Raw genomic sequence first — 21,176 nt, 5'->3', positions numbered from 1 at the left:
TGTGACAAGACTGTCAATGAGGTCTTGGGAAAATGTTTCCGTTTGCCTACGAAACATGACTAAACCAGGCGCGCACCCCATCGTCTGAAACAAATCGACGCCCACCAATGTCTTTCTTACGGGCTCCAAAAATATGAAAACATAATGGAGAAAGATCGGGACTGTAAAAGATGTGTAAGGGCTTCCTAGCGAAACTTTTGCAGCATAATGAAAACAACCTTGCCAACATATGTGCGGGCAATATGGTTCCGCTGGCAACCGCAAACATTTTTGCATGATGGCGCTGTCTTTGTTGTCTCACAGTGGGATAAACGCATTAACAGTAATGACGATTACTTTTGAAATAAGAAACAATTTAATTACTTTTTTTATATGGTTACTTCTTTTCATTGACTGTCCCTTATACATTCTATGAATGTAAACAGTGATCACGTTAGTTAGGCTGCAGTTTGGGAACTACTTTATCAGCAGTGATGTTTCAGGGCCACTCCATGTCAGACAGATTAGTACTTCTCCCCTGTTACATAGTACAGTGTAATCAGCATTATTCGTTACACACTGAAATTATTTATATTTTTTAGTGTGAAGTAGTCTATGGCCCAGTATATTTAATTTCATAAATGATTACTTTTACTTTTGCCTTAATTCCCTGGAGATCGTCTCTAATTTGCATGGCAACAAATTTTACTTCTTAAACAAAATACTGTTGGTTCGGACCCAGCTCGAAAAACTTTGCATCTTTTCAATACCTAAAAATTCAGATGACGTCCTAGACTTCCTCGCAACAAACAGCTAACGTAGAGAAAGGCATCAGTGATCATAGAGCTGTGACAGCAACTATGACTAAGGGTCCTACAATGAACGTTAAGATTGGTAGAAAGATATATTTGCTCAGCAACGGAGGCAGGATACAAATTTCAGAATATTTCAGCAGTCAGTACCATATATTCTGTGACGAGGACGAAGGCGTGTAGAACAAATGGAAAAAATGCAAAGGCATCGTTCAACATGCCTAGACAAGTATGTTCCGAGTAAGGTTTTTAAGGGACAGGAAAGATCCACACGGTTTAATAGCTCTGTTAGAAACGCGCTACTTAAACAAAGAGCACTTCATGTCAGATTCAAGAGACATTAAAACTTAGCTGAGAAACAGAAGGTGAAAGAAGCAAAAATGAGCGTAAGGAGAGCAATGAGAGAAACGTTCAACTATTTTGAATGTAAGACGTTGTTAATCGACCAGAGTAAAAGCCCTATGAGATTTTGGTCGTATGTGAGATGAGTAAGTTGGTCAAAATCGTCTAATCTCAGTGACCACACAGGCACCGAAACAGAAGATAACAGAGAGAATGCCGAAATACTGAATTCGGAATTCCGAAGTTGTTTCATAGCGGAATATCGTAACACTGTCCCTCCTTTCAATCGTCGTACGAACGTCGAAATTGCAGATATCGAGAGAGCCAATAGCGGAACTGAAAAGCAAGTACAATCTCTTAGCAGTGGAAAGGTGTCAGAACCGGATGAGATACCTATAAGATTCTATAAAGATTATCCGAAACAGCTTTCTCCCCTTCTAGCAGTAATTTATCGTAGATCACTTGGGCAAACGACTGGAAAAAAGCGCAGGTCACTCCCTTTTTTAAGAAAGGCCATAAGACAGATCCACACAATTATAGAACTATATCGTTGACATCAATCTGTTGTAGAACTATAGAACATGTTTTATGCTCAAGAATTATGACATTTTTTTTTAGAAAATGAACATCTCCTCTTTAAAAATCAACATGGATTTTGCAAACAGAGACCCTGCGAAACTCAGCTCGCTCTGTTGTCCCATGAGAACCATAGCTTAGTGGATAATGGCACTAAGGTTGATACCGTATTCCTTGATTTTGTAAGTAGGCTGTTTAGGTTTTTATGTTGGTAACGCCACGCAGCGCTCTGTATGAAAATCACTGGCTGTGCTGTGTGCAATAACGTAAGAGGCTTACCAGCACAGTAATTCATAAATTTTTCTAAGGGGAGGTTTCAGTTTCAGTAAGGCATTTGGCACCGTCCCACATATCCCTTCAATGAAAAATATGTGAGCTTATGGAGTATCGTAGCAGACTTGTGATTTGATTCAAGACTTTCTTGCAGACAGAGCTCAACATGTCGCTCTTAACGGAACAAAATCGACAGATGTAAAGGTAATATACGGAGTGCCACAGCGAAGTGTGATACGACTGTTGCTGTTTACAATATACATCAATGATCTAGTAGAATGTGTCTGACACTCTTTAAGGCTATTCATGGATGATGCAGTTGTCTATATCAAAAGAAGCAACGTCAGAAGGTAGTAAGAATTTGGAGAATGACCTGCACAGAATTGATAAGTGTTGCAGGTTTTTGGCAGTTGACTCTGAACGTAAATAAATGCAACATATTGCTCGTACTTAGGAAAAGAAATCCACTACTGTATAGCTACACTACTGATTACAAGCAGCTGGAGACAGCACCTGCTGTAAAATATCCAGGCATAACTATCCAGAACGACCTCAAGTGGAATGACCACATAAAACACATAGCGGGAAAAGCAGATACTAGTCTAAAAATCTTAAGGAAAAGTAACTCATCCACAAAAGAAGTGGCTTATAATGCCCTTGTTCGCCCAATTCCTGAGTATTGCTCATCTATCGGGGATCCGTATCAGGTAGGACTGATTTATATCTATATCCAACGAAGAGCGGCGCGTTTCGTCACGGAATTGTTTAGCTAGTGGGAGAGCGTTACGGAAATGCTAAATAAAATCCGCTGACAGGTATTACAAGAGTGGTGTTGTGCATCATGGAGAGATTTACTACTGAAATTTCGGGGCAGCATCATTTTTTTTCTAAAGTAGGACAACATATCACTTCCACCCCCATTCCCCCCCCCCACACACACACACACATAGATCTCGCGTATTGACCACGAGGGGAAAATTTGAGAAATTATAGCCAATACAGAAGCTTACCCACAATCATTCTTCATACGCACTATTCGAGAGTGGAACAAGGTGTGAGGAATCAGATTGTGATACCGAAAGTACTCCCCGCCACACACCATTAGGTGGCTTGCGCAGTATGATGTAGATATAGTTGAAATACAGTGCAATTACTTCTGTCCTAGCTTAGCCATAGCTGCTTCGTTTGCATGGACAGTAAGGTCTGCAACACTTTTTTTGTTTTTCTTCAATCGAATCTTTTATGTTTTTCAGAAATTACAATATCTTCTAGTCTTTTCACGCTGATTAAGGCCAAAAAGCGATTCCGCTAGCTGGAGAAAAGTTTTTTTTTGTTAATCATGCCTTTTGCGTTCTTGTGAAGGTATTTCCATAGAAACTTTCATCCCAAAACTCATATTCCTTTGTGTTTAACAGAGCAGTGAAATATCAGTTGTCATACATATAGCTTCAGAAAAATTTTAATACAACGAAATATTTTCTCAAAAATTTTCATTTCCTATTTCACCCCCATACGGGTTGTATTTCCAAAAATGCTGAAACACGTGTTTGTTTATTTATGACCGAGAAACTAAATACCAATTTTCGTAGGTATGGCTTCAAAACTGCTTTAATAACGACACATTTCGAAAAAGCATCTCTTTCCCTATTTCTCCCCATAGTGAGGTAATTTTGAAAAATCCCGTCATGAGCGGTGGCGGCAGCATACAATCAACACGCTCTCCTAATTTTAAGCTTTTATCCTCAGTGATTTCGGCTGGGAGATGATGAGTCAGTCAATCGGGACATTGCCCTTAGAGATCAGCACACGATCATGGTCAATCAAAGAAGTAACATTTGATTAACATCTCAAATAATAAGAAATGTAAATGTACATTTATCTCGAATTTTCACTATTGAGCTACTTTCTTATTGAAATGTTTGGTTAATTATGTATATACACCCTATGCTTCACTTTCGTATTTTTGTGTTTAGATAACTTTTGCTGTTTACTTTAAAATGACCATAAGGCCGAAATTGCAATAGTAACAATAAATATTTTATACAGTTATCGGCGACTATGATGTCTTTTAAGAAAGAAGTAAGAGTTTAGAATGGGACTGCTAAGTTAGTGTACTCCCAGAGGATTATAGTCTCACGACAAGGCGCTCACGTGAAACGTATAACTACTCCATTTCTCACCGCGACGGCAGGGTCACTCTCTTCAACACAACAGCTGCCTCTATTTCTGTTAGCCACGAGTGTTATGACCTCCGCAGTCGTTTCGCGGTCTGTAGTGCTGTGTATGGCGGGAAGTAATTCCTGGGTCTGCCGGCGCCGCCGGTGGGCCGCGTGATCGATGCGGGGCAAAGTGTTTCTGCACAGATCCTTGTCTCGGCCTCGGTCACGCCACCGCTCTCTGCAGTCGACGGAAAGAACGGCCGGGCGCTGCCGGTCTGAATTATTCACCCAGTCACGGAAACCCGGCGGCCACGCGCTCTGGCCGCGCCTGCACCGGTCATCGCAGGCAGCCAATGGCGTCACAACTCACGCCTTGTGACCTCTGCTGGCTCTCAGGGTACCACTGGCAAACTTCCCCAGCAACAGTGAGAAATTGCTGTGCTTATCAACCAGACGACACCGCGTTATTCGATCCGTAAATATTTTTTCGCTGTGACGTGCCTCTACTAATCCGACAAACAACTAATAATCACAAGTAGCCTATCGTGGTAAAGTCTTTGCAACCGATTTCTTGCTACACACTGGCGGATAAAATTGATGCAGCACCCTCAAGGGCAACCTCATTTTAGTGACAAGTGAAGTGATAGATAGTAGGTCAGCTCCAAGAATGAGTTGTGCGACATAAACGAATGTTGGTACAGGTGTTTTTACATCAGAAACATGATTCCTACTCAAAGTTCACTCCAGTTGCGTAAGAGTGGCTCTAGCCCCCCCCCCCCCTCCCCCACTATGAAGACGCTAATCAGGTTTTCCTTTAAATACACGCTATAACGGTCGTGATCATTAGTTACCTCTGAGATTAGACGTGGCCAGTTGATGTTATTCAAGAATGCCTTTGAGACAAAGAGTTTGAACGAGGTCATAGAATTACGAGTACTAGAAACATTGTTTATTCTGCAATATTGCAGAACTATTTGGCAGGAAAGTAGCCACTGTACGTGATTGCTCGCAGCGCTGGTCACGAGAATGAATGGAGACCAGCTCCGAACGGCCACGTGGTATAACCGGGAGGGAAGACCATTGTGTTCGATGTACGGCTTTGGCGCATCTTACTGCGTCTGCAGCAGCAATTTCAGCATCAGTTGACTTCACAGTGACACAGTAGTCTATTACAAATCGGTTACTTCAAGGAGAGTTCTGATCTAGACGCTATGGAGCGTGCATTACACTGACCCCAAAGAACCGCCATTTGCGACTTCAGTGGTGTCAAGCGAGAGTTCGTTATGGGGCAGGGTGGATGGCGGTGTGCCGGTTAGAAGAGGGCCAGTTCAGGGCGTGCAAGCAACCTGTCTGTGGGCTGCACTCTGAGGACCTACACCAGGGTGCGATTCTGCGACGCAGCGGAGCACTTTCGTGGTTATGCCACCAACCATGACCTCAAATTTGTTGGTCATCCTGCTGATACGACCATTTGTGTTGCCACATATGAACATCATACCAATGGATGTTTTCCAAGAGGATAATGCACGTCCACATATCGCTGTTGCAACCCAGCATGTTCTACAGGGTGTCGACATGTTGCCTTCGCATGCTCGATCAACGTATTTATCTCGATCGAGAGCATATGGTAAATCTCTAACGTCCCCTTAGAACAATTTATACACGACTGTGCTTAAACTGACACACAATATTTTTAGCGCAACGCAATCTGACTTTCAATAATCCCTACAAAAGAATGGCCCTAACACTAACCTATACCTTTCACAAATCACTTACCTCACAAAAATCTTCGTTACTCGAACTACTGCAATACAGCGAGCACCACTACTGCCAGCTAAATAAAAGACTCTAACTACGGAAGGCACTAACTACTGATAGGTATAGTTAGCAAATGAAAGATTTTAATAGAGAACAAACAGTGTATTTACCTTAATAGTCAAAATATATATGGTGGTTCATGACATCCAGTCTTACAAATTACAAAACTCCGCCATCTCTCTCCCCACGTCCACCACTGCTGGCGGCTCACCTCCAACTGCGCAACGCTACGCGCTGTTAGCATCCAGCTGCCGCTGCCCAACACTACAATGGCGAGTATTACAACAGTGCCAACCAGCCACCGACTGCACACGGTACAGCCAGTGATTTTCATACAGAGCGCTACGTGGCGGCGGCGTTACCAATAAAAAAACTTAAACAGCCTACTTACAAATCGTCGAACTCGAGCGTCACACACTACCAGCATTAACCGTCCCTGCACTGACAGACCAAGAGCAGCAGTCGTGGAACACCATTCCACAAACTGATATCCTGCACCTATATAGCACAATGCACATACGTTACATCGGTTATTAATGTACCAGCAATTCATATTTGCAGTGGCTTATCTCGCACTTACATTAACCTGTGGTCTTGCAGTATTAGTGACTTAAATGTGTTACCTAGACAATTAATCCTATAAATGTAATGCTGAAATTTTATCACGCTACAATAATTATTTCTTGCCGTTTTGCTAATTTTATTCATCAGTGTACATTATTGCAGGAGTATATTGCACTGCTTGCCTCTTGGAGTAGAAGAGATTCCTATAAACTTTCGTGAAAGTGAACTTTATTTATGGCGGAAAACTTCGTTAAGTTATAAAACTTCAAAAACAGACAAGGACGAACTTTCTTTACAAAAATATTACTAAAAATATTAACTAAACGTGTCATGCCCCACAAAGAACTGTTATATGGGAAACTAATATCTATGATCATTGTCATTCTTAGAACAAACGCTATGATGATTTTTTTGTTGTCACTTCTGACGATGTATATTGAGCGTACTGGAGTACTGACGTGATTTCTGTAAGTGTAATTTGGTAATTTCAAGCAGTAGATGAAATTTTACTTACGTTTGTACTCTCGTATTTTAGTATTTGCTAACCCCACCAGCCTAAGCTTTAACAAGTGTCTGTGAATATTCTAAATAACGCGCGAGAGGCGCAGATGCTATTCATATTGTTGTCGGCAATCTTGAGACCGACAAGGTTATTTCATTGTTTCTGAAATGATTAATAGTATTTAACTCAGAGTTGTTTAAGAAAAATCAAATGGCTCTGAGCACTATGGGACTTAACATCTGTGGTCATCTGTCCCCTAGAACTTAGAACTACTTAAACCCAACTAACCTAAGGACGTCACACATATCCATGGCGGAGGCAGTATTCGAACGTGCGACCGGAGCGGTCACGCGGTTCCAGACTGAAGCGCCTAGACCGCTCGGCCACACCGGCCGGCCTTGTTTAAGAAAATAACACTAATAATACTCCTTCAGAGGGGATAGGTATTTTACTTAATTTCAAGGAACATTACGTAAAAACATAGCGTTTGTGTGTGCTGATCGAATCTGTGGCAAAGACGATGTTTTATCAATACTTAAAGAAAGCAAATATTTATCGAGAGAAGTTTCAAATATTACCAAATGGTATATACAGTTGTTCATGCTAGGGCGTAACCCATGAAAGCTGGATATTTTTTAACCGGAACTTATAGCTCTAACTCCCAAAAAGAGTTTAATGCCGTGTGGGTGTAGTTTGTGCGTCTAGGTGAGACTTGTATTCTGATACAGCAGATGAACAGTTAATAGATTCTTACCACCAAAGACAACTGCTATTACGTATGTGTATGCCGCTCCAGTCTAAAGCAAGTTTCAGACGAAAAGCCCTGCGTTTTAATACATGCGAGATCCTCACAGATTGTTTCAATGTATAATTTGAAACTTTCAGGTAACATATTACCAAAACAGTATTGAATTAGGCCGATATCCAAAGATTTGCTGTACACAAATAAAGTTTTATCATATTCGTACTACACATTTTACAGCGTTCGCATGTCTTTACAATACGTTAATACAATAACATGGTTCATACGACACGGTCTGATAACAAATTCAGGCCAAATGAAACACACATGATACAACAGAGCGTGTCCAAAATGTCGCTTCAGTACACTGTGTACCGCCGCTGGCGACAACTCTAGCGTTTATTCTCACATGAAAAGATCATAAAGGTACCGCATGATATCCTACAATAGACTGTTCCAACCATCTTGAGGCTTTTCTTGCAATTCAGCAGTTGTTCTTGCAGACCCTGGAGAACGAGTACGTTCCCTCTTCGCAGTGATACGTGCCCAATTGGCGAAAAATCTGATGATTTTTCTGGCCACGGCAATCGTTGTGTAACACGAAGAGCACTTTGATCCTAGCAGCCGTGTGTGAGCGCGCAACGGCAACGTCAAGCAAGATGCAGCAGTGTTTCACTCTTCTCAGTATTTGTAACGTCATATCTCATGATCTATGTGTCATACAGTGATATAATGTTGTAGGTACATTCAGCAGCGGCATATGTGGATCTGCCAACTGAATGTGTTGCAAATAGAAATAGTGGCAAAGAAGTAATAAGTTAAACGTAGCGTACAATGCGGCAGTTTTTCGTGCATATCGATGTTTAAGCGTCGTATCCCCTGAACTATGTATAGTACCATCTTACAATTGTGTGGATTTATTTCGCGGCATTTCTGGATACTGTTCTCGAAATTTATTGCGAATAGAGTTACATGCACGGAAACAATATATTTATACGTTATGCATGACAGGGAAGTTTTACACGCATCTCATTGTTCGTGGCGTCATATCTCCTGAACTGTAATAGGCAGGTGTGTCTTACCCCCACAGCGATTGTTGTTTGACAGTAAGCGATATGGTTGAAATCGGTCCAGTAGTGTGGGAGGAGATGTGTAACATACATACGCACACACATGCACCCACATACCCACACACACATCCTCTTTTATAATGTGTAAGGACTGTGGGCAGCAATGGTCCCTTAACACTCCCTTACGGTACACTCGAAGTTATATTTATGTCTGAAAATTTCTCTCCGTCGAGAGTGATATTCTATGTCCTATTTACAAGCAAGTCTTCAATCAATCATACAGATGGTTTGATATTCCCTACGCTCTATTTTGTTCGTTAGGTGGCAATGGGGCACTGTGTCGAACACCTCCGTGAAGTCACGCCCCCAACACTGAATCAGTCTCGGCGCCGAAATGTACTGCCTTCTAGATCTGGTGGACAAACAGAGCCAGCTGCGTTTCAAACGTTCGTTATTTGCGGGGCTCATTCTGATTTCTTAAAAGGTGGTTTCCGTTCTCCATAAATGTCATAATACTAGAGTATAAAACGTGTTCCAGAATTGTAATGAACGGCGATATAGGCCTATCGTTTTGTGCGTTTGTTCGCAGAAGCTTATTGAAAACTCGATAATCTGCACCTTTCTCCAGTTGCGTACGGTACAGCGTGCAGTTTCTTTGGGATACTGCACGCAAAATCGTGTAGGTGTCTCATCAGGCCCAGACACCTTCTCTCTCTTAATTGCGTTCTCCAGAATACTGTCACTGTATGTCACCCCTAGCTCCCCTATGGACGTTGGTGGGAGATTTATGTAGATGGTACGTGACAGATGCGCAGTACAGAAGCACAGCACTTCCCGCAAAACGAGAAACCAGAAATGCTAAAGGGTTAAGATATTTCCAACAACCCTATGTTTAGAGAGGAGAAAGAGAGGGTGTCGTTGTTGGATGTAACTTTGGATCGGCTTTAGCAGTCTCAAAAAAAGTTGGTAAATGTGTCTTTTCCGTTCACACACACACACACACACACACACACACACACACACACACACACACACACACAAAGAAAATACTTTGGGGTGAGAAACTATTGAAATATTAAACTAAATCGAAATCTCGACCACCAGAAGGAATCTCAGTTGAACTTGGTCGATAACAGACAAGGTGATTAAGCTCACTCCATCTATGGATTTTATGAAACCCGCAACGTCCTCAAACACAGTGCAGTAGATTTTCATATTCTTCGCTCGCTAAGTGCTAATTTTCTGTCCTACAGCAGAAAAGAACAGGACGTTCTTACAAGAAATCTAATGTTAAATTTTGTACTGCGATATGTATTTGGTGGGGGCCATAGTTTTTGAGTTATACAAGAAAAACCCATGTGAAGGTCACTTATGTACGCTTTCCTTGAATAATTTGAAAACTACGGCCTCTAGCGGAAACGTATCCCAGTACAAAATTTCACAACATTAAATATTCTACAGACAGCTCCTGTTCATTTTTTCTGTAAGGGCAGAAGCTTGCATGTAACTAGATAGAGAGAATATGAAAATCTTGCTCGTTATATTTGAAGGCGTTGAGGGTTGTATAAAACCCATTGGTAGGGCCAGATGATTCACCTTGTGTATTCTTTCTACTACAAGTGAGAAAGAAAGAAACAACCAGCTACAGTTTTCCTACAGTTTCTTCGTCTCCCCACAGACGTTACGTCTGACTTTACATGGGGCTCAGTGCCCCAGGTTATGGATATGAATGTGCAGATTACTGTCTCTGTTCAGCTGTACGGTTTTTATCCATCACTTACCACGTCTTTCACCTCTGGGAATGTTTATTAATGTGAAAAATGCTGACTTGGTCTTGAGTTCAGCACATACTCAATTTTCGAATATAGTTTTTGAAAACTAAGTGGATTTAGTTGACCAGTTTCAAATGTTTAAGAATAAAGGGTCTCGTTCCTTTACAAGGAGAAGAATTCGGCTTTTGAGAAACGGCAGTTAACAGTTGACTGTTTTTATTTTTCAATAAAATACATTTACAGACAATCAAAAATGTTGCATGGTGTAGGTAAAACCTACGCATAAAAAACATCCCGGCTGATGACAACTTTACCTTTGTGTGAAAACAAATTATTTTCTGTTAAGGAATCTATAGCACCGATAGGGACAATGTTCGTGGTATTCAGTGGATGACATATACAGATAACCGCAACGACACTAATGCCTCCTTACCTATTGGTTCATCCAGGTACATGTTCTTATCATACAGTTCTTGAAAAAACGTCTTTAAAACTTTATCATGTTCGTAACTATACCTTCTATGTTGACAGAGTTCCTTCTCAACCTCGTTCTGTTTCCTTGCTGTCCAAAATGCATGTAGTAATACCTTTCATATGTCTCACAGTCTTGTCCATGTGCGTGCTTCTGCTTCCATATAATGACACCACAAGCCTAATTTTTCTGCAGTCATCCCACAGTACTGGTAATACATCCTCAAACTGATCCAAGAAGTCACATGGATGCCAATTTCCATTAGGACTGAATTTTTTGAAAGTCTCCATAACATTTTGCACTCTTACAAAATTGTTAGTTACAACACTATCATGTACATCTACATGCATACTTTGCAAATCACATTTAAGTGCCTGGCAGATGGTCAATCGAACCACCTTCACAATTCTCTATTGTTCAAATCTCGTGTAGCTCGCGGAAAGAATGAACACCTATATCTCTCCGTACGAGCTCTGACTTCCCTTATTTTATCGTGGTGATCGTACCTCTCTATGTAGGTCGGTGCTAACAAAATATTTTCGCATTCGGAGGATAAAGTTGATGATTGGAATTACGTGAGTGGATTCCATCGCAACGAAAAACGCCTTTCTGTTAATGATGTCCAGCCCAATTCCTGTATCATTTCTGTGACACTCTCTCCTATATTTCGCGAAATATGGCAAAACGTGCTGCCTTCCTTCGAACTTTTTCAATGTGCTCCGTCATTCCTATATGGTAGGGATCCCACACTACACAACAATATTCTAAAAGTGGACGGACAAGAATAGTGTAGGCAGTCTCCATAGTAGATCTGTCACAATTCCGAAGTGTCCCGCCAATAAAACACAGTCTTTGGTTAGCCTTCCCCACAACATTTTCTATGTGTTCCTTCCGATTTAAGTTGTTCGTAATTGTAATACCTAGGTATTTAGTTGAATTTACGGCTCTTAGATTAGACTGATTTGTCGTGGATGACCTCACACTTTTCGTTGTTTAGGATCAACTGCCACTACTCACACCATTCAGATATCTTTTCTAAATCGTTTTGCAGTCTGTTTTGGTCTACTGATGACTTCATTAGTCGATAAACGATAGCGTCGTCTGCAAACAACGGAAGACGGCTGCTCAGATTGTCTCCCAAATCGTTTATATAGACAAGGAACACCAAAGGTCGTATAACACTACCTACACTTCTGTTTTACTAGATGACTTTCCGTCAGTTACTACGAACTGCGACCTCTCTGACAGGAAATCACAAATCCAGTCACATAACTGAGACGCTATTCCATAAGCACGCAATTTCACCAAGAACCGCTTGTGTGGTACCAAGTCAAAAGCCTTGCGGAAATCCAGAAGTACGGCGTTGATCTGAAATCCCTTGTCAATTGCACTCAACGCTACATGTGAATAAAGAGCTAGTTGTGTTTCACAGAACGATGTTTTCTAAACCCATGTTGACTGTGTGTCAATAGACCGTTTCCTTAGAGGTAATTCATAATGTTCGAACACAATGTATGTTACAAAATCCTGCTGCATATCGACGTTAACGACATGGATTTCTCCTACTAACTTTCACGAGTGTTGGTGTGACCTGTACAACTTTCCAGTCTTTGGGTACGGATCTTTCGTCGAGCGAACGGCTGTATATGATTGTTATGTATGGAGCTAACGCATCAGTATACTCCGAAATGAACCTAATTCGTATACAGTCTGGACCAGAAGACTTGCTTTTATTAAGTCATTCAAGTTGCTACACTACTCCGAGGATATTTACTTCTACGTTAGTCATGTTGGCAGCTGTTCTCGATCACGTAATAGTGCCCTAACTTTGGCTTCCACCTGTTCCCCTAACTCTTGCTTCATGGTTCCTAAGTCAGCACTTACAATATTTACTCGCTTCACACACTGCTTTTTTCCCAGCTCCAACTGCGCAAAGTTTTCAGCCGGACGGTGTGGCCGTGCGGTTCTAGGTGATTCAGTTTGGAACCGCGTGACCGCTATGGTTGCAGGTTCGAATCCTACCTCGGGCATGGATGTGTTTGATGTCCTTAGATTAGTTAGGTTTTAGGTCTAAATTCTAGGGGACTGATGACCTCAGATGTTGAGTCCCATAGTGCTCAGAGCCTTTTGAACAATTTTTGAAACGTTTTCGTCTAGCTTTTCCACATAGTTAATCCGATTGTTTGCCTCCTTCTTAACATAAGTCATGTGATTAGTAGTCTTCTGATGCAGTTTCTCCGTTTCTTTTCTCTCTATATTGGCACTTACCGATTCTGCATTTGTCCACCTTCTGCATTCCTCTGTCACTTGATTCAGCGTTTCATCTTGCTTCTGGAGTTTATCATCAAACCCTTTCAGTTCTGCATCGAAATTTTCTCTGACTCTTTTGATCTCCTCTACCAGGAACCTTTGAGTTTTATTACTCGGTTCCATCTTGTTCTTAATATGCTCATTGGATGCCTTAAGTTCCTTAATCTGCTCATTAGTTTATTCATTAGATGCCTCAATTTTCTTAGTACATACCAGAAGCTGTTGCAATAAGCCATAAAAGTTTAGATTTTGAACTTGTCCTCCTTGTTTGGCTGAATTAGAATCTGAAAACAGATCTGCACTAGAATTCCCTACATCATCTACAATGGTAGCACCAGCAAAACTACACTCTAGTGATGCCTTATTCCTTGATATCTCATTTTCGCTTACAGTGATGCTGGTGAGCCAGAGTCATTTAACACCCCATCATTTATCACTTCTATCTTTACCTTCTCTACATTTACTTCCTCAGGTTCAGATTTAAATGGTTCTGATCACTATGGGGTTTGACATCTATGGTCTTCAGTCCCCTAGAACTTAGAACTACTTAAACCTAACTAACCTAAGGACATCACACAACACCCAGTCATCACGAGGCAGAGAAAATGCCTGACCCCACCGGGAATCGAACACGGGAAGCGAGAACGCTACCGCACGACCACGAGCTGCGGACTCGGATTTAAATGACTTTATGGTATCAGAATCACTTGACATGTTATTGTCATCTACTTTCAGCTTTACGACCTTCACAAGTTCCTCCTGAACATCCTTGAGATACCATCCATAGTGACATCTATTTCCCTTACTACTTCTACTATAAAACAAATTGGTACCTTTCGCAACTCTAATTTATATGACAGAGCCTATTCAAACATATAACAAAAACACAACTCAGTAGCAACTTTGTTGTCAATGCTGGAACATAACACCATATTCCTTAAGAAATAGTAAATGTACAGTAGTAGCGTAAGAAGTCTTTGAAACGTTAATATGTTAAGCAACTATATTACGAGCAATGAAATTCAGATCAATTTGGGCGTGATCACCACTATAAATAATTTTCCTTATGGGAAATAAACGATTTACATGCAACAAAAAAATGGCTCTGAGCACTATGGGACTTAACATCTATGGTCATCAGTCCCCTAGAACTTAGAACTACTTAAACCTAACTAACCTAAGGACAACACACAACACCCAGCCATCACGAGGCAGAGAAAATCCCTGACCCCGCCGGGAATCGAACCCGGGAACCCGGGCGCAGGAAGCGAGAACGCTACCGCACGACCACGAGATGCGGGCTACATGCAAAAAATCAGTCGAATTCAACCATAGCTACTGTTGTTACTTTCATTACGTATGCATCGCGACAATTGAGCCTGATGTATTGTGTGTCTGCCGCGTGTTGCTGTAGTGCTGTCACTGCTGCTGCTATTCCGAGCGGCCAAGATGGCGCCAAGCAATGCGGCGCACGACGCTCTGTTGTCTCGATCTCCACGCCTCAGTGCGAGACTACGCCGAACTGCTATAATCTCCGATGCTTGGTTCCGCCCTTAATGAAGATGAGGCGCTGCAGCAAATTGCGATATTCCGTTGTCTCTATGTCAACTCTTCCGTAGCGCCGCACCGCGAACGATGATTGAATTGCACACCTTCCATTATTTGCATCAGTGGTGGGGTTACAACACGGCCCACGTTGCTCTGCTGTCTTGGCGTCAGCTCTTCAGTAGCTCTGCAGTACGACCGGTAACTGAACGGCTGCACCTTCACTTGTCAACATCCAGCTTCAGTCGGTGGTGAGGATGTAGTACGGTTCGTGACGCTCAGTTGTTCACACGTCAGCTCACTGTGGTAATGCTGTATGCAGTGCCCAGTATTACCAACTCCCACAATTGCCACTAATTCTATTACAGTTTGTAAGTAGACTGTTTAGGTTTTTATATTGGTAACGCCACGTAGCGCTCTGTATGAAAATCGCTGGCTGTGCTGTGTGCAGTCTGTGGCTGGTTGTCATTGTTGTAATACTCGCCATTGTAGCGTTGGGCAGATGGATGTGAACAGCGCATAGCGTTGCGCAGTTGGAGGTGAACCGCCAGCAGTGGTGGATGTGGGGAGAGAGATGGCGGAGTTTCGAAACTTGTAAGACTGGATGTCATGAACTGATATATATAATATGACTTTTGAACAATATTAAGGTAAATACATTGTTTGTTCTCTATTAAAATCTTTCATTTGCTAACTATACCTATCAGCAGTTAGTGCCTTCCGTACGTTGAATCTGTTATTTAGCTGGCAGTAGTGGTGCTCGCTGTACTGCAGTAGTTCGAGTAACCAAGATTTTTGTGAGGTAAGTGATATGTGAAACGTATAGGTTAATGTTAGTCAGGGCCATTCTTTTGTAGGGATTATTGAAAGTCAGATTGCGTTGCGCTAAAAATATTGTGTGCCAGCTTAAGCACAGTCATGTATAAGTTTTTCTAAGGGGACGTTACAAATTGATATAGTTCATTGCCACTTCTCTGACCTCACGTTCTTTGCACCACACTGCAGTAATACTGTCTTAAGATGCTATCACTGCGCATTCTCGCTTTTGTCCGTCACACACAAGAGCACGTGTGACATCACTACCAACTGAAGATTAAACTAATTTTCAGGTACTGCTATCGGCACTCCTATCCTCAGATTGCAAGTGCCATGTAAGCGAATGGGGCAGGGTGGGGTTATAGTTTCGTCTGTGTTTGATAATTGTACAGGCTCGCCTCGTAAATCCAATCGTCATTCTCTTTTTCCCTTGCAGTCTAGGAGCAGCAGCTCGAGATTTGCAGTAATAAATGATAACTAACAAGGGGAATGAAGGAGTCCCAATTACCGAAATTTAAGTTTCAGCCTAGTATAATCTATTGATGTATTCTTTAACACTTCCACTACACAGGGCCTGGCTGCTGTGGCCAAGCGGTTCTGGGGGTTATAGGTGCAGCAGTCTGGAACCGCGCGACCGCTATGGTCTCAGGTTCGAATACTGCCTCGGGCATGGATGTGTGTGATGTCCTTAGGTTAGTTAGGTTTAAGTAGTTCTAAGTTCTAGGGGACTGATGACCTCAGATGTTAAGTCTCATGGTGCTCAGAGCCATTTGAACCATTTTAACTACACAGGGCTGCACTGTTACACGCTTCACAGAGTATCAAATATGTTGATACACTGATACATACAGTAACACAACACCGCAATATATCATCCCACGCTGCAATCCAGATGCGGCGTTCGCGGCAATATAGGTAATCCAAGTCTCATTTACCAGCGTGGATGAGATGCTCGCGGGCATCTAACCATGATATCGCGATTTTTCTAGTGATTTTTAACTTCGCGAACCGCGGATGACATCTATTGAGGTGCACGAATGATTACACAGCGCCAAACACCTTTATAGTCACACAGTGTACTTGTTCTCTTAGCCTGATTCCGTAACATCTCCACACCAAGCACACGGTTAAACACCACCACGTGACTCCCTCGCTCGTTCTGGCGCGAAAAAAGAACAAGGAAGCGACTATAGCGATGTCTTCATAATCGATATCAGCGCTACTCGATACATGCTTACAAGACGAAATATCTCCATACTCAATGGTGGAACAAGATAGAGATAAAAGGTGTGTATCTCGAAACTACACCAAAATACAAGTATTTGTCATAATAAATAAAAAAATTCAGTTGCAAACACGTGCAGTTCGCTTATCATAATGCACAAGCATAGTTACATATCTCTGACTGCAAGTGGAAACTCAAACTTTGCACCGAAATAATACTGGATTATTTCTCAAAGTAGGTAAGATTTTGAGCACAAAGAACGTGTGACACTATTGTCATAACTTATTTGTTCTGAAAGACTTTAAGAAAGTACACATGACTTGCATATTGACACTACTGATAAATCTTATAGGTTTGTACCACACATGGAAACACAGTAGACCTTCAAACATCATCTACATCGTCTATGTATTACCTATTAAAATAAACATGACCTACTTGTTGGTACTAAAGAAATAAATTATAGGTTAGTGACAACCATAGTTTGATATTTGTATCATACATTAAATGCACCAAAACACATAAAACTGGATCTATAACGTTGAAAATGGATGTGACTGTTCCTACTTATCTGACTTACTGCTTAAAATGCACCTGTTGACTAGAATGAACGAAGTAAACACCGTGGTATTCCCGTGCTGTTGGTATTAACGGAATAGTATGCTGGCAAAAAGCAGTTCATCAATCAGCCATACCTTTTCCCATCCCTGGAACGTGTTTAGCATAGCAATATGATCAGAATATTTAGCACTAGCTAATATATTTTGCTGATATGTCAAGTTGTGATTGTCCAAATCAGCAGCAAAACCCTCTTGTTGGTTGGACCTGTAGCAAGAACTTGGCAAGGATCAGGTTCAGTGGAGTAGGGTCATTATTATATATTTTAGTACTTCATTTCTCTAAGTAACACTTCAGCGAAGTATCATGCTGAGAAGTAGTGTATACATTATTCGTAAAGGTATGAAATGAGGATCGCTATGCTTCAGCTACAGGCTTTCAAAGTCAGTCAAACATTATAGTAATCTCGTGTTACGATATTAACTGCATTTTTCTGTTAAAAAGGTGTCGGCCTTTGGTGCCACACAATACAGACCACACGGCCGTCGGAATCGTACACACATTCATATTTATGAGAAACAAGGGTTGCTATGTTTGTATGTAGGCTGTTTACGTTCTTACGTAGCGTTCTGTATGACAATCACTGGCTGTGGTGTGTGCAGTCTGTGGCTCGTTTGGATTGTTGTCTGCTATTGTAGTGTTGGGCAGTTGGCTGTTAACAGCGCGTAGTGTTGCGCAGTTGGAGGTGAGCCGCCAGCAGTGGTGGATGTGGGGAGTGATATGGTGGAGTTTTGAGAGCGTATGATCTGGACGTGTGTCCATCAGAGGCAGTACATTTGTAAGACTGGATGTCATGAACTGATATATATAAAATGACTTTTGAACAACATTAAGGTAGATACATTGTTTGTTCTCTATCACAATCTTTCTTTTGCTAACTGTGCCTGGGGATCAAAACAGTTATTATCAAGGGAGACAGAATACTTTCAGACGCAACAGTTCAGCGCACAGTTACGATTCAGGGAGAAATTCTCCACCACGTGACCGCCAAGAAACAAACTGTGGAATCTACCGACATGACGACAGACGATATAATCATAACGACAGACCTGAATTGCATCAGAACTGGCGAGATTCAAACATCTTTGGGCCCTCTCAACAAGGTGAATTTGTAGAAGTTAGGTCTCCTAATCCCAATAACGACGCGCGCCAACAAACAGACAGACAATGACTCGCAGCGCAGGCAGCCACGTGAGCCGGCTGGCTCAGAGAAAAATAACATAGACGCTAACATTAAGAAAAATTCCAGTATTCCTTACCGGCGTATACCATATGATAATTGCTTTGAAGTTTGCGTACTAGGAAGAGTAAAGGATTGCACCACATTTCACATGTAAAACTGCTTATTGAGAGATAATCTGCTTTTTAACTTAGTCTTTGCTATAACAGTTTTCACATTACGTTACGAGTACTCTTTGTCACACTTAGAAACTGTTAACACGCAACTATGTTTTAAAGTTAACTATCCAGTCAAGAACCTAGGGAACATATTTTGACAGTAATTACGAATACATTGTTATAGTGAACAGACGACACAGTGTTGTTGTGTGCGTACATTCTTGCTTGTTAGTTGCACGATTACGTAACGACTATTTGTTTTACATACTTATAACAGTACTGCTAATGAGATTTTACTGCAACATTTTGAGTTACTTGTAAATACATTCTGGATTTAAAGTGCTTTCTGAGAGATACCAGATGACATAGAGGTTAATTTATTTGACCGCTACATGACTATATCTCGACGCTACTAATGTGTGGCACAATTTACATGGTTGCTTTTGAGGTGTATCTGTTCAATATCTGCACAGTTTTTCTGAATTCTTCTGGAAAGGAAAACATGTTTTAGTAGTAACTATTGTTGTATAGCTACAATGAGATAGCCTTTTTTTGTAGCACAACAATACGTTACAGTGTAATACTTTCTTGATACGGTACTGTATGTAATAACTACGATATCTATAGGCATAGCATTTCATTTTTGTTTATTACGATGTAAGTACATTGACTTCTACAGAACTTTGCTTATGGACAACGATAATTACGACACTTGGCACATTTTTTGCCCTTAAGTAATGACTGAGATTATCTTGGACAAGACGCACAGTTTAGCGCTACAGGACACGCATATGAGTGATTAATTTTGTACTTAAAACATTTATTTTTAAAGATTTTTGGATTACAATGATACAAAGCTTTTTCGTGATACATTTCATTCCATTGCTGTAATATGTAACACCTGTGGGTATAATTACATTAATCCTCAGGGGGGTACACGCTTACTTTGTGTATCGTGCTTGGCTAGCACAAGGAGCCCTAGCTAATATGGTATTGACTTATACAACTTTACACATCGGTACCATGTTTCTCTAACACGGAATTACACAGCTATCTAATTATTTAACTGAGAGAGACAAACATTTATTTTCCTATATCAGTAACAGATGTTTACGTAATTACACAGTTGGATAACTTCACACTTATGAAGTTGTATTTTGTCTGTACTTTGTGAACTGTTCATATTTTTTCGAAACCATTGTGATATTATGAGAGCTTTGAACGATATATTTGGTATGGGATCATGATTTTTAAAGTACGTTTGAGGCAGATGACACTTTTGACATGAGCAGAGAATTTTTTTTAGGTTTTGAAATTATTGCAGAAAGCTACGACGTTTTTGATATTTAGCTGAGTTTGTATGATGTCATTATTACGGTGACAATGTGTATTATGCTGTTGAGGTATGTTTATGATCAATAAGCTGATGATATATGAGGAATTTGATTATGGTACATATTTATTATGAAGAAATATTGAAGAAGTGTGTAATAAGGTAAGGAATAATGAGTAGTGGTTAGGGATTCTGACTTGTGAAAAAGGATGTTGGAAACCAAGAATCGTACTTTAAGAGTTATGAAATGTGTGTAAATGCGTGAATGTATCAAATTGCCGACGAATATTTTTTGGACACTGTTATATTTACAGAATTTTGTTTCTACACATTTGCAACGCGAATTCTCGACCTGTGAAATTTTTTTATATGAGACTGCCACTGTAGCAGAAACTGCTGTTCTAAATATTTCGGTACGAATGGTAAGTGACCTTGACGTAATGCGTTTTGGGTGCCCAGCTGAGAGATAGTTGTCTGAGAAAAGAAAGCCATTAGGTGGAAAAAAAGAGGCCATTATCCTCGCTATTGACATTTCTTTGTCGAAAGCATCGCAAATAGAACATGCTCAAACTTGAAAACATATGATTACACTGTGGAGCTATTAATTTATATTTACTAAAATGCCTAATGAAATGATGAGAAACATTTTACATCTATTGTCTTTCTAGTTGAGATATTGCTTATTTTGTTTAATATCTGGTTTCCAGCTGTGTTGCAGCATTGGCTTTATAAAATAAAATTAAGTGCATTTGCTAATGTGAACACTTTCTGCCAACAAGTCTATTAAATAATAATTTTATGATCCATATTCTTCGAAAAAGGAGCACTTGGAATGGAAAGAACAATAGTAAGGGATTAATAACAGAAACTGCATACATAATTTTCTTTTCAACTACTTGGTAATTTTTTT

This window comes from Schistocerca gregaria, chromosome 3 (assembly GCF_023897955.1).
Source record: "Schistocerca gregaria isolate iqSchGreg1 chromosome 3, iqSchGreg1.2, whole genome shotgun sequence".
Taxonomy (NCBI): Eukaryota; Metazoa; Arthropoda; class Insecta; order Orthoptera; family Acrididae; genus Schistocerca; species Schistocerca gregaria.
Note: the sequence above shows the minus strand (reverse complement) of the source record.